At 44.4% G+C, this 12864-nt stretch overlaps 1 protein-coding gene and 1 pseudogene across 2 annotated transcripts in view; both read left to right on the plus strand.

Moving 5' to 3' along the window:
• ANO6 (anoctamin 6) overlaps positions 1-12864 on the plus strand; it is a 199484-nt gene that overhangs the window by 85306 nt on the left and 101314 nt on the right. The gene's annotated exons all lie outside the window — the stretch shown is intronic.
• On the plus strand, positions 572-6261 carry LOC122473235 (annotated as a pseudogene).

Genomic DNA, 12864 nt, shown 5'->3' on the forward strand with positions numbered 1-12864 from the left:
TGAAGCAGAGTATTTGGAAATCCAGATGAAGGGCATTCCAGGCAGAAGGAAGAGCATAGACAAAGGTTCTGAGGTAGGAGGTTGCGATATGTTTGAGGAAATGGAGGGAAGCCAACATGACGAGCAGAATGAAAGGTGGTGAAAATCATAGATAGTGGGGACTTCACTGTAAACACTTTGGTTTCACTGTGACTTGGGAGATCATTTGAGGTAAGCCTTGGGAGGATAAACTGGGGGGTTTTGAGCAGAAGAGGGACTTGACCTGCCCTGCCCTGTGTTTTAACAGGACCGCTTTGGCTGTGTTGAGAATAGACCATGGAGGAACAAGAGCAGAAGCAGGGGGACCAATGGGACTTTTCAGGAACCCAAGTGAGAGGTGGTGGTGGCTTGGCCCTGAGTGTGACTTATATGGCATTAGTGAGACATACTCAAATTGTCAGTATGTTTTGAAGAACCAATAGGATTTGTTGACAGAGCAGGTGTGAGGTGTGTGAGAAAGAGCAGTCAAGCATGACTCCATGGGTTTTGACCTGGGAGGGGCTGGGGAAGGAGCAGTCTGAGGGGAGGGGAGGCGGCGGAAAATAAAAATTCTGTTTTCAACATGGAAAACTTGAGACATCCAAATAGAGATGTCGACGTGCAGTAAAATATATGGGTCTGGAGTTAAAGAGAGCTAGCGATGTGGGAATTAGCGCACAGGTGGTGTTGAAAGCTGTGGACTGAATGAGAACAGCAAGAGGCAGGGCGAAGACACCCCGGACTGAGCCCTGGGGACTCCGGTGTTCACAGGTCAGAGACAGGAGGAAGCAGCAGCAGCGGAGTCTGAGAAGGAGGAGCCAGTGAGGCTGGAGGGAAACGAGGAGAGTCCTGGAAGCCAGATGAGGGAAGTAAAAAGTCCGGGGGTGGGGGGGGTGGGGAGTGACCAAATCCGCTGATGAGGATGGGAAATTGGATTTCGTGGTGTGGAGGAGACCTTGACCAGAGAAGGCTCAGCTGAACGGTGGGCTCCAAAACTAGGGAGGATTGAAAACAGGATGGGAGAAAAGGAACTGGATACATAGCATTTAGATAACACTTTCCATTTTTTTTTTTTTCTTCTGAACACAAATGCAGAGCAAGAGGTTATTATGGATTAGGATGAAGAGAGGTTTTGTTTGCCTTGTTTTCTGTTTTTGTGTATAGTTAGTGTTAAGATGGCAGGAATTGCCCCTGCCCCACCAGCTGGGTTAGATTGTAGGGCCAGGATGGCGGGCAGAGCTGGTTCCAGCCCGTGCTCTGCCTGCCTGGGAGCCCTATCAGAATATCCTGTCTTCCTCGGTAAGAGCTGTGGCAACATGCTGTTATTGGATGGTGTCATCCAGCGTACAGAGGAAGGAGTTCTCCTACCAGGAGATGGCAGCCAGCCTGTGCCTCCCCTGCAGCCATCCCAGCCCATGCCAGGTGCTGACCATTGCGTGTGGGGATGGGGATGCCCTGCAGGCTGTGGTGAAGCGTTCCTCTGGGGAGTCCGTGGTCCGGTGTGAGATTGACGAGGATGTCATTCAGGTCTCTAAGAAGTTCCTGCTGGGCCTGGCCTGGACTCCTCCAGTGCCAAGCTGACCCTATACATGGGCGGCGGTTTTGAGTTCATGGAACAGAACCAGGGCACCTTCAATGTTATCCTCACAGACTCCTCAGACCCCATAGGCCCTGCCTAGAGTCTCTTCAAGGAATCCTATTACCTGGACCTCATCGAGGAGATGCGGCAGTTCTGTAGGTCGCTCTTCCCTGTGGTGGCCTATGCTTACTGCACTGTCCCCACCTTCCCCAGTGGCCAGGCAGTCTTCATGCTGGGCAGCAAAAATCTGAGCACTAACTTCTGGAAGCCCGTGCAGCAGCTGACACAGAAGCAGGTAGAACAGATGCAGCCGAAATACTACAACTGGGATGTGCACCAGGCAGCCTTTGTCCTGCCTGAGCGTGCTGCCGAGACCCAGGATGATGTAAGCTGAGCCCAGGTGCCACTGCCCAGGACGTTGGGCCAGGGAGCCTCCAGGACTCCTGGGCGTGACCAAACCCTTTTGCCCTGCCTGTGTGCCCACCAAGCAAGTGTTACAAGCCCCAGAATGCTGCCCTATGGGCCCGGCTAGGCGGACAGTCTCTCAATGTGGTGTTTGGCCTCCAGGCTTATACCAGCTGTGTATAGCCAAAAACAAACAAACAAACCACAGGAATTACTGTTTGTAAGGTGATGGGAATAATCCAGTAGGGAGAGAAAACCTGATGATGCAGGAGTGAGAAGGAAAAATTTCTGGAATGACATCCTTGAGAAGGCAAGAAAGGAATGGAATCTGGTCCATAAGTGGAGAGGTTGGACACCCTTCATGGCCGTAGAGACCATTCATTCTTATAAACACACCATGTGGGGACCCAGGTGGAATTAGTTCAGTAGTTTTGCTAGTAGGATCTTGTTGTTTTTTCTTGATTGCTTCTTGTTTACCCGTGAAATGAGAAGCAAGACATTAGCTAAGATTGAGGAAGGAAGAGAGGAAGAGACCTGGAGAGAGAGGAGAAGGTGTGACACAGTCATCTGAGAGTGAATGTTCTGGGAAATGTAGTATAATTTCCTGGCAGCACTGAGAGCCCACTTGAGGTTCCTGGTCATGATGAGTGCGTGCTTTTCCCATTCAAGTCCAGCTTTGGGGAACAGGTGTACAGTAGGCAACGAGTTTGATTTCACCAACTTGGGGGTTTCTCCCAAGTCAGTTCAGTGAAGCAAGACAAGGCTAAGAGAGTTTCAGGGTGTTTGCAAGAGAACAGAGGACCAGGGACAGGAGCCGGGTGAGACAATAGGATCAGGAGAGTTAGACCTTAGTGGGGCTTGATAATTTTTGCAGTTGGGGTATTGGAGAGAGTAAACTGGAAAAATAGGAAGTGTTGGTTGGAGAATCCAATCTTTCTCACTGAGGAAGGAATTACAATAACCAGTACAGACAAGGTCTGGGATATGAGCATTGGAATGAGGGGCTGGGGCAATGTGGAGTTGCAAGGACAGGGTGGTGGAAGGATCACATGTGCATGTGGAAATCCCCAAGAATTATGTCAGGAGAGATGTCTTGGAGAGGTTAACAGTGAGGCAGGGCTTAAATCTTTAAGGAATGAGGGGTAGTGACTCAGGAATGAGTAGATGGCTGCCAAATGAGATGACCAGAGGTAGGAGAGGAATCTGAAGAGGGGCAGGCTAAAAACCAAGAAACAGATGGAAGTGGTGAGTAGCTTTAGGAATTCAGTCATATCAGGATTTCTCAGCCTCAGCACCAAATTTTGGGCTGGATTTCTCTGTGTTGTGGGAGTTGTCCTGTGCATTGTAGGCATTGTAGGGTGTTTAGCAGCATCCCTGGCCTCTACCCATGAGATGCCAGTGTTCTTTACCCACCTGTGACAACCAAATATGCCCAGACATTGTTAAATGTCCCTGGGGGCAAAATTGCCCTCATTTAAGAACCAGTGAGTTAGATGAATACTGAAAAAGCATTGGGGTCCCTGGTGTCCTTCCCTAAAGCTCTTTCTAGGAAGTGCTGGGGATGCCATTCTAATCCAGATTAGAGCAGATTATGCAATGAGCAGGAGAAAAAACAAAGTACCTCTCTTTCTAGGAGTTTGACTGTGAAGGGCTGGAGGATGAGAGCGCAGTGAGCAAAGGAGACTCTGGAGAACCAGAGATGATTTCCTTCTGTGGGTCAGATGGAGCCATAAACAGATTTAAATATTGATGAGAAGGATCCATGTGAGGGGAACAACTGACCTAGAGAAAAGAGCGGTCTGAAATGGGCTGTGGAATGGTTTGTAGATGTGAAGGAGTCAACGTTAGATCAGAGGAGCAGCATCTCCAAAGATCCAGGAGCAGCAGGTGGATGCTGCTGGTTTATGATTTGTTGGAGAGAAGCAGAGGGAGTTCTCATCCAACAGCTTCCATTTTCAGCTGCTGAGAGTGAAGAGAACAGTGAGTGCAGGGGCGGAGGTGGGGGGGAGTTGGCACGTTGAACCAGTTGTGAAATGGGAGACCAAGCTGGCTTGGAAAACCTAGGAAAAGTTCTAGGATGTCTGGGCAGTGGCGAGGGCCTGTGTGGGGCTAGCGACCTGAATTTACAACTAAACCAACCTGTGCTGCTGTGCTTTCTCCAGCATCACTCAGACACCACGAAAGCAGGTAGCAGGATTCAGCCCAAGTTAGGGCTTTGCTAGATGGTTGTGATGGAAAGAGCAGAATATTGGCAAGAGTGTTATTAAAACGATGAGCTGGGAAATGTAACTATACAAAAGGAGGGGAGGGAAAGAAATGCAAATCTGCAGATTGGTTAGAAAATGTCACAGGGCCTCTGAGGTCATTGTGCAATTAGGACAGGATGTTAGTGGTGGTCAGAAAGGGGGATTCCTGAGTAAGTGATTTTGGAAAGGCAATTTGTCAAGTAATAGCAAGGTCTAGGTTGGGACCATGGAAGTTAGTGCATGAAAGGGAGAACATCATTGGTGATAAGAAGTCAAGTTACTAAGGGGTCAAGGTGGCCCAGTCATGTCTGTGGATGCAGATGTCCTTCTGGATGAGGGAAAACTTGGAATGGAGAGGGAAATGTGAGCCAGGGGCCAGATTTTCTGTGGGCCGGGAGCGTTAGCTGGCAGGTAGGAGACGATAGGCTCTAGGAAACTCTGGGGTCATACTCTGCTTGCATGGACCTAAGGGGAACTATTTTCATCCCAAGAACATTGAGGACTAATGGTCTGGAAGCAACATATAGAATGAGGTGAATGTCAACCTTACTTTCTTGCCCCCAGTGTGAAAGGTATAAAAGAATAATCAGAGCCAGCTCCTCATATGTCTGCATATTTTTGTTTGCAGGCTTTGTTTCAGAGTGATTGATCAAGTTTTATTTCAAGGTGGGTTCCCACCTTCATCCCCTCCCACCCCCCCCCTCCCAAATCCAGACGTCGTTTTGGTTATTTCTAGCCTAAATGGCCCTGAGGCAAATGAATTGATGTTGGGGCTATTGAGAGAGATTATAGTTTATTTTATGGGCTGTCCAGAGTCTTTCTGGCTAATCCCAGAAATCCAACTGAAGTACCAAGATCTGCCTCAAGCTCACAAGATCTTCTGGATCTGGAAGACTGGGAATAAGGCAGGACCCTTCTGCTCAAGCATTTCTTTACTTGGATTTGTGCTCTTGTATCTTCTACAAAGAAATAGGATGGCTTTGCCTTGTACCTTTTGGCACTAAGTTTTGGCACTAAGTTCACCAAAATAAAAAAGAAAAGGAACTAAACCAAAAAAGGAAACCAAACAAAGGAACGGTGATTTGGCAAAAGGAACTCTCAAAAGAAGAAAGGAGACCAAAGATAGGCTAGTAAGAACTGCTCAGTTGGCCCATTTGCTATGGCAGCAATTCACATGGCATTTCAACTTTGAAAGCATTTTGTACATTTAAGAGCAAAAGGTGAGGGAATGTGTACTTTGCCTGAATATGGAGGGAAGGGGATGTACTCTTTTTTTTTATGTGGCTGATTCCAAAGCTACATTTGTTGATTTGTTAGGATTGGAAGGTAGGAACAAGAATAGGCGGCAGTCCAGCATACAACGTCTCAGTCAAAAATCTTTCTGACTCACTTCTTTGGAATGCAGAATGTATTTTCCCAGAGAAACAGTCATAAACGGTGATTGGACTTCTGGGTCCAGCCAGCCAGACTAGCTAAAGCCAGTTTAACTCAGAGTGCTAACAAAACTGTCATCCCATAATAATAGTTCGCTGAAACACTCCAGTCTTATTGTTTCCATTATTATTAAAATTTTAGAATAAACCTCAAGTCCAGAGTGAGTGCATGAGTGGAACCTTGTGGAAAAAAATGCTTAGCATGATGAGTGGAAGAGAGGATTGGTTTTGAGTTATTTAGATTCTGAAGCAGTGTTCTGTCCAGAATTTGAGGAAGACAGTGTAATGGTATGAGGTAACAGACAAGAGCTTATCAGCTTCCATATTCCTTTTGTCTTTTCTGCTAGTGAAGGTGAACTTTAGATTGAAAGGTTCAAGTCCTGGGAAGGAGCTGTAGAAGTCCATGCTAGAGGCGCCTGGGTGGCTGTCTGTTGAGTGTCTGACTTCGGCTCAGGTCATGATCTCACTGTTCCTGAGTTTGGGCCCCATTTCGGACTCTGTGCTGACAACTTGGAGCCTGGAGCCTGCTTCAGATTCTGTCTCTCTGTCTAAAAAATAAATAAACGTTAAAAAAAAAAAAAGAAGTCCTTGGGACACCTGGGTGGCTCAGTCGGTTGAGCGTCTGGCTTCGGCTCAGGTCATGATCTCACGGTTCGTGGGTTCGAGCCCCGTATCGGGCTCTGTGCTGACAGCTCGGAGCCTGGAGCCTGCTTCGGATTCTGTGTCTCCCCCTCTCTCTGCTCCTCCCCTGCTCATGCTCGCGCTCTCTCTCTCTCTCTCTCTCTCTCTCTCTCTCTCTTTCCCCTTCAAAAATAAATAAAAACATTAAAAAAAAGTCCATGTTGCGTGAGACTGTTGTAGGAAGGTATATCATTATTCCAAATGAGTTTAAATTTCTTAGCTAGAAAAATTATATATCAACCAGGGTATTGAAAGAGCAGGTGAATTCGCTCGTGGAATCACAGTTGCTAATGGAGGTGATATGAGGGCTGGGGCAATTACCAGAATAATAGAGGGACAAATGTGACAATTTTCCAGAAGGGGTAGGGTTAGGGTAGAAGTTGGACATAAACTAAATTCTGATAAATGGAGACATTGACACCAGAGTATTACTCTCCAGGAATATCACAAGATGAGATTTTTCAGTGGGTGGTTTGTGAATGTTAGAAAAAGGAAAGGTCATCAGGAGCCAGTGCAAGTTCAATATAAATAAGTCATGTCAGACAGAGCACATTACCTTTTTTTTGTTTTTTAATGAGGGTGATTATAATGGTAGAACAGGAGAAAGCCACAGACATGTTTGTGTTTTTTAAAAATTGGAGTATAGTTGACACATTTTTGTGTGTTTTGAGTTTAGCAAATGGTATGAACAAAATTGAATTTAAATACAGAATGAAGAAATGTGGACCTAGTAAGAGTATACTTATCTGGGCAATTGATCTTGGTACCAAGACTGTGGAACAATGGCTGGAAATCAATTTCTAGAGGAGACAAAAATCAATATGAATTAAAGTAACGGCCTGCTCCTGATTCACAAATATGTGCTGCCTAAGTACAAATCATAAGAGCTGAAGCTAATGACTGATTATGTGAAAAGACTAGGTGTTTGGCTAATTAAATCTTAGTATGAATCAAGCATGTAATAACAATGTCAAAAAGTTTATGCAAGTTTAGGTTGCATTTGCACCTATGTGTCCAAAACAAAGAAATTACTAAGCTTCTCCCATTCAGTATTGGTAAAGCCACTTGGGCCCTCCATTTTAAGGAGGGGAGGCCATGTTGATTGGGGAAAAACAAGTGGTAGATCCTGACACTTAGGCAAAGCAGGACATCAAGTTTAAATATTTGATAATAGCAATTGGTGGATGGAGTTGCAAAATATAGTATTAAGACCTATGACTCGGAGGTATAGATAGGCAGACATTTCATTTTAGTGGAAAGATGTTTAATTCTTCAGAGGAGTTTAAATATAGACAGACTGGATAACAATCTAGGCAGATGATGTATGCTTTAACCAGGATGTATCAGTGGGGATGGGAAGGAAGAACATACATGTTTTATGTGTAGCAGGACTTGGTAGCTGATGGCAAGCAGGGAATGACAGAAAGACAGGATGTTTCTGGGAATATAACACCCTAGTAAGTGACTCACTGATGAATCTGAGTTGCTTTTATTTCCCCCCCTCTTTCAACCTATTGTCATCATCAGCCAAATTTCCTCCTTGTAACAGTGTTCATTCTACTGTTTTTTCCCCTATTTTCAGAAAGCCTCCACTGAAATGCCTTGTGAATTCTTGCCCCACGCAGTATCCCATTTGAAATTCAGTGATCTATCCATTATCTGGGGAAATGTCAACATTAATTTGACAAAAACAGGCATGAGGAAAGCAGGGAGCCCTGGGCATTCTGAACAAAGATGTAATATCAGTATTTACCATGGAACTCATTTGATTATAAGTCATCTAGAAGCATGCCACAATAATGGCCAGAAAAGCCCACAGAAGCAAAAGAATCAAGTTAAAGTTGAGAGTCTGCTGGTAAATAACCTGACTGCCATGACCTAAAAAACAGCACTAATGGAAGAAGTTGTAATAAAAATTTAAAGAGAAACACAGAACTTGGCAGAAATGTATACACAGAATGGATTCACAGGATTCCTGAAAATTGAAAAGGAGAGAGATCTGTAGGATTTCAACTATAGCTATCCCTCCCCCTATACCCCAAACCCCCATATTTTGAATTTGTAATGAGTTTGAAAGGCTTAAGGGCTCTGGAAAGATCATTTAAAATCCCTTTATTTCTGAAGTCCTACTAGCTAATTGCAATTTTCCTTGTTTTGACAAATTAATAATAAAAAAGTGCATCTTTACTGTAAGTCTCAAATGTATTCCTTAAATCTGTCTCTGGTTAAAAAAAAACAAAAACCTGTAAGATACGTTTTTAATCAAAAAAAAATTCTAATGGCCCTTTCAAAAGGAAAATGCATTTACAGTTCCTTCTCCCAAGGCACTTTTTGAAATGTAGATTAATGTGACCTGATAGATTGTAATAACGACCAAAGAGCATTTTCATTAATTATAATGAGCAAACCAATAATATAGATCTTTACAGTGTTAGTATGAATTAGAATATATCAAGACGATACTTGCAGCTGGAGTAAAATTTGACTGCTAAGTCCAAATCCCTTAAAATAAAAACACATAATGAAAATTTTGACAGATTATTCAGTGATGCTAATGGTATCACCACCATTTCATGATTTTTAACACAGTCTTAAGTGTTTTTAAAAAGTAAATACACTGTCTTGTGACATAAGTAGTAAGAAGGTTGAAGAAGAGAAAAGTGAATGAGAGGAGGTACTTCTGAGACTTTGAAAAGTGTTTTTCTTTTTTTTTTTTTTTTTCCTTTTTTCTTTTTTGTTAGAGTCATTTCTAAAGGTCCCCTCCCCCCCAGGAAGTGGAGCATGAGGTAGAATTCGAAGGATTTAGAAGCCCTTTTCCGGTTCTGCTCTCAGTCCCCTATGGGCTTTTTCTTTTAGGACCTCAGTCTCCTTATGTGAAAAAGCAGAAAAATCAGCAGATTTCCTCACTGGGGTGTTGTTCAGTGACTGCATGCACAGTGATTGAAAAGCATTTTAGCTATCTTAAAAGCATATTCATAAAATAATAATATAGTGAGAAGCCTTATCTAAGATTTATGGATGCTTATAGCCGGCAATACAGATTGCGGGCACCGGGATAGCCAACCTTCAGATGACCACAGCCCCACATTGCTCACCCCAGCTGTACCCCTTCCTGTTTCCTTTCAACTGAAATCGGATGGTGTTGGCATCAGAAATTGGTTCTGTTCTCTGTAGAAGAGCACACGGGCATTTGTGACTCAGTGCTTCCGAGAAAGTAGTTACAGGCGTTAGATATCTACCAAGTTTTCACTGGGTTGAGAATTAATCCTACTCAGCAATATTGTAAAATACCAACAGTACAGTCTTATCAATAAATAAATATGTTGGGCACTTACTAACACTTGCTAATAGGATTTTCAATTGAACTAGAAATAAGAGCTATTTAAATTATGCACTATTTTGAATAAACCGCTATCAGCTTCACTAAATTTTGCCGTGAAATTTTCATGTATTCATTCATTCAATATTTATTAATCAAAGTGCTTTGAGGAATACCAAGCAGTATATCTAAATGTTTCCCCTCAAGGCCAGGAGTGGGTATACTGTTGCCTCTGGCCCCTGCACAGTGTCTTTGTATCTGACAAATGTTAGTCCTGCAACCACTGCTGGTTAGTTGGTTGAAGGAGAGAATATCAGGCAGTGTGCAGTGTTTGGTGACTTAAAGGCACACACAGCAAAAGTGCTGGAGGAGTTCGGTTAGGATGGCAGTCCTCAGCTCTGTTGTGCATCAGAACTCCCCAGAGAGCTCTTTGGAAAAGTGAAGGTCCAAGCTGACCTTTATGTGCTAATATTGCTCTTGGTTAAAACCTGAATGTGTTTAAATAAAGTTTATGAAGGTGACTCTAATGTACAGCTAGTTTTAAGAGCCATTTTCTTTGAAAAATTTGTAATTAAAATTTTTTCTTTTAATTTTTTTAATGTTTGTTTATTTTTGAGAGAGAAAGAGTGCAAGAAAGGGAGGGACAGAGAGAGAGATACACAGAATCCCAAGCAGGCTCCAGGCTCAGAGCTGTCCGCACAGAGCCCCATATGGGGCTCGAACTCACAAACAGTGAGACTATGACCTGAGCTGAAGTCGGATGCTTAACTGACTGAGCCACCCAGGCGCCCCTAGGTTTGTAATTTTAAAGGAGGGGTGGTATATAGCTCAACCTTGAAGGGTACATTTCACTAGGTACCGAAACCTGTACCGAAAGGTATACCAATCCAGAAAACAGAATCAGTAGTATATATATATATATATATATATATATATATATATATATATACACACACACACACACACACACACATAGGTACACACAGGTGCACACACGTTCAAATGTGTATGTATAGTTGTATGTATCTGTACATACACAGAGATTTAATAAACAGATGTATTTGTTTTTAAACTCTTTTGAGAAAGAGAAAGCACAAGTGGGGGAGGGGCAGAGGGTGGGGAGCAGAGCATCTGAAGCAGGCTCTGTGCTGACAGCAGAGAGCCTAATGTGGGGCTCGAACTCACGAACCACAAGATCATGACCTGAGCCAGACGACTAACCAACTGAGCCACTCAGGCACCCCTGATTTATTAAACAGAGTTAGCTGAAGGAATTGGTTTATGCAGCTGTGGGGTATAATCCACAGAGCATGCTGGCAGGAAGGGCAGGGACGGCTGCTGCAGTCCATAGGTGGAACTTCTTTTTTTTTTTTTTCAGAGAAGCCTCAGGATTTTTTTTTTTTTAAAGACCCATCAACTGATTAGGTGAGTCCCACCTAGATCATTGAGACTAATGTCCTTTCCTTTAAAGTCAACTGACTGTACATGTTAACCGCATGTATACAATTCCTTCACAACAACACTTAGATTAGTGTTTAATTTCATAACTGGGTCCTGTAGCCTGGCTAAGCTGACACACAAATCTGACTGCCACAGTGGATATATTACAGAGGGTATCCTACTTGCATGGGCAAATGAATGGAAGTGGAGATGAGGAAGATGTGTCCAGTTTGTATCCAGTTGATCTAGGGTAGTGGGAGGAGATGAAGTTAGTTTAAGGCTAAATGTAGCTGTATTGGACTTTTGAGCTGAAAAGACAAAGCAATGCTATAGCAGCACTGTCCCAACAGAATTTTCGGTATGATGGAAATGTTCTGTCTCTGTGGTGGCCAGCACCATAGCCCCTTAGCCACGTGCGGCTGTGGAGACACCTGAAGGGTGTTAGTTCCAAACCTCCTTGGGACCTTCCTGGGTAAAATCTGAAAGTGACGCCGTACTTGAAGAGAAGGAAAGACTAAAGAAAGAGGCCACTCCATATCAGGAGGTGGACAGTTTAATGAGCAAGGGAACTTATGAGGCTTTTCTTAGGTGGACCTAAAGGCAGGAAGATCTCCACCCCCGCCTGGCAGTATCTTAAAAGTTGCTATAGAGGCCTTAACTAGGTTCAGTCATGTATATGGACCAGATGGTCTGAATTCCACATCACTATCTCAAGGTTGTGTCCTTGGGGCAACTTCTGGGAGCAGGGAAGGCAAGTGGAATGTACTTTCCAAGGACGGTGGGTGGGAGCTGAGGCGGGGGGGGGGGGGGGGGGGGGGGGGGGGGGGGTGGGGGGGTGGGGGTGGGGGTGGTGAGGAACCTCTGATTGTTGGAGTCCAGCTCCTGGGTCAATCAGCGGTCATGTCCTCTCAGTGACCTACCCTAACATGTGATTAGTGATACAGAGGAACTGAATTTGAATTTTTTAAGGTTTATTTATTTATTTTAAGAGCGTGAGAGAGAGAGAGAGAGAGAGAGTGTGTGTGTATGCATGCATGCAAGCGGGGGAGGGGCAGAGAGAGAGGGAGAGAACAAGAATCTTATGAACTCACCATGAGATCATGACCTGAGCCAGAATCAAGAGTCTGACACTTAAGCGACTGAGCCGCCCAGGCTCCCCACAGAGGAGTTTTTAATTAATTTAAGTAGCTCCATGTGGCTAGTAGTTACTGTTGGACAGTGCAGCTGTACAGAGGTCAGTCTGGCAGGGGGTATACAGGATGCACTGGAAGGCGAGAAAGAAGGCAAGCGGTCCAGTTAGTAGACTAGTCGTACCGTCCCAGGCAGGGCGGGCAGTGCAGGAAGAGGGAAGGAAGGGAGAGAGATGGGAAATGGAGGAGAAGGGAACCAACGATGATCTTAGGGTTGACCACTTCTACACCTTCTTGCTTTCCCCTTGTCCACCTAAACCCTTCCTGTCAGGCAGATGTCCGCAGCTCCTCTTTTCTCGCCGGCTGTCCTCACACGGGCTTCCCTAGCTCCAGTTACCACAGAACTCTGTGTTAACAGCTCCCAAGATTCTACTCACAGTCTTAGCTCTTTCCTCTCAACCTCGGGCCCCTGATATCTCCACAGGGAAATCTCACAGACTCTTACTGGTCTCCCCTCCTACCCACACTGCTTTTTCAGTTTTGTGCATTTTGGTACTTGCACAAAATATAATCACCATCCTCTCAGCTGCTCAAGCCAGAAACCTCAGACTCC

The sequence above is a fragment of the Prionailurus bengalensis genome, chromosome B4 (assembly GCF_016509475.1).
Source record: "Prionailurus bengalensis isolate Pbe53 chromosome B4, Fcat_Pben_1.1_paternal_pri, whole genome shotgun sequence".
NCBI lineage: Eukaryota > Metazoa > Chordata > Mammalia > Carnivora > Felidae > Prionailurus > Prionailurus bengalensis.